The sequence below is a fragment of the Diachasmimorpha longicaudata genome, unplaced genomic scaffold (genome assembly GCF_034640455.1).
Source record: "Diachasmimorpha longicaudata isolate KC_UGA_2023 unplaced genomic scaffold, iyDiaLong2 ctg00000289.1, whole genome shotgun sequence".
Classification (NCBI taxonomy): Eukaryota; Metazoa; Arthropoda; class Insecta; order Hymenoptera; family Braconidae; genus Diachasmimorpha; species Diachasmimorpha longicaudata.
This window is the reverse complement of record NW_026974064.1, coordinates 10,001-12,500: the sequence shown is the minus strand read 5'-3', so window position 1 is coordinate 12,500 and position 2,500 is coordinate 10,001.

The following is a 2,500-nucleotide window of genomic DNA, read 5'->3' as shown; positions in this document are numbered from 1 at the left end:
ATTCTGTGATGCTATTTTTGCATACCAACAAAAATAGCATCAACGTTCCAAGACATCATTGAAAATTAATAATATCGGTTACTTGATAAAATATAAATTAGTTGTATAGAATTTAGTTTAATTTTATGCATTCAATTATATCTGAATATATATTTTTTTCAATTAAAAATTCTGTGATGCTATTTTTGCATACCAACAAAAATAGCATCAACTTTTCAAGTCATCACTAAAAATTAATAATATCGGTTACCTGATAAATTATAAATTAGTTATATAGAATTTAGTTTAATTTTATGCATTCAATTATATATGAATATAATTTTTTTCAATTAAAAATTCTGTGATGCTATTTTTGCATACCAACAAAAATAGCATCAACGTTCCAAGACATCATTGAAAATTAATAATATCGGTTACTTGATAAACTATAAAATAGTTGTATAGAATTTAGTTTAATTTTATGGATTCAATTATATATGAATATATATTTTTTTTAATTAAAAATTCTGTGATGCTATTTTTGCATACCAACAAAAATAGGATCAACGTTTCAAGTCATCAATAAAAATTAATAATATCGGTTACTTGGTAAATTATAAATTAGTTATATAGAATTTAGTTTAATTTTATGCATTCAATTATATATGAATATAATTTTTTTCAATTAAAAATTCTGTGATGCTATTTTTGCATACCAACAAAAATAGCATCAACGTTCCAAGACATCATTGAAAATTAATAATATCGGTTACTTGATAAACTATAAAATAGTTGTATAGAATTTAGTTTAATTTTATGCATTCAATTATATATGAATATATATTTTTTTTAATTAAAAATTCTGTGATGCTATTTTTGCATACCAACAAAAATAGCATCAACGTTCCAAGACATCATTGAAAATTAATAATATCGGTTACTTGATAAACTATAAAATAATTGTATGAAATTTAGTTTAATTTTATGCATTCAATTATATATGAATATATATTTTTTTTAATTAAAAATTCTGTGATGCTATTTTTGCATACCAACAAAAATAGGATCAACGTTTCAAGTCATCAATAAAAATTAATAATATCGGTTACTTGGTAAATTATAAATTAGTTATATAGAATTTAGTTTAATTTTATGCATTCAATTATATATGAATATATATTTTTTTCAATTAAAAATTCTGTGATGCTATTTTTGCATACCAACAAAAATAGCATCAACTTTTCAGGTCATCACTAAAAATTAATAATATCGGTTACCTGATAAATTATAAATTAGTTATATAGAATTTAGTTTAATTTTATGCATTCAATTATATATGAATATAATTTTTTTCAATTAAAAATTCTGTGATGCTATTTTTGCATACCAACAAAAATAGCATCAACTTTTCAAGTCATCACTAAAAATTAATAATATCGGTTACCTGATAAATTATAAATTAGTTTTATAGAATTTAGTTTAATTTTATGCATTCAATTATACATGAATATAATTTTTTTCAATTAAAAATTCTGTGATGCTATTTTTGCATACCAACAAAAATAGCATCAACTTTTCAAGTCATCACTAAAAATTAATAATATCGGTTACCTGATAAATTATAAATTAGTTTTATAGAATTTAGTTTAATTTTATGCATTCAATTATACATGAATATAATTTTTTTCAATTAAAAATTCTGTGATGCTATTTTTGCATACCAACAAAAATAGAATCAAGCAAAAATATCACTTATTTTTCCAATTTTCGACTTGTAGAACGATCAAGTATACTATTCTTTGGATTCTAAGATTTTTTTCAAGTGATTATTTTCATAGTTGGGAAAAATGAAAAATTATTCTAAGTCCCCATTCGTAGTTCTTTTTGATTCGTATTGCTTCGGCGCAAAGTAGGTAGGGACACTTATGGCTTTCTCAATTTTTGGATAGGGACAGCCGGATAGCCGTTATTCAGCATAAAAGCTATTGTTATATGCATAGTTTGATGTGAGGAATGGGAATTGATTGAAATTTTCACCCGCCAATTGCCGGCTGGCCTGATTTTAAGGTTTGAGAATCTTGACAACGATTTTGCATACCGACAAAAATAGCATCAAGCAAAAATATCACTTATTTTTCCAATTTTCGACTTGTAGAACGATCAAGTATACTATTCTTTGGATTCTAAGATTTTTTTCAAGTGATTATTTTCAAAGTTGGGAAAAATGAAAAATTATTCTAAGTCCCCATTCGTAGTTCTTTTTGATTCGTATTGCTTCGGCGCAAAGTAGGTAGGGACACTTATGGATTTCTCAATTTTTGGATAGGGACAGCCGGATAGCCGTCATTCAGCATAAAAGCTATTGTTATATGCATAGTTTGATGTGAGGAATGGGAATTGATTGAAATTTTCACCCGCCAATTGCCGGCTGGCCTGATTTTAAGGTTTGAGAATCTTGACAACGATTTTGCATACCGACAAAAATAGCATCAAGCAAAAATATCACTTATTTTTCCAATTT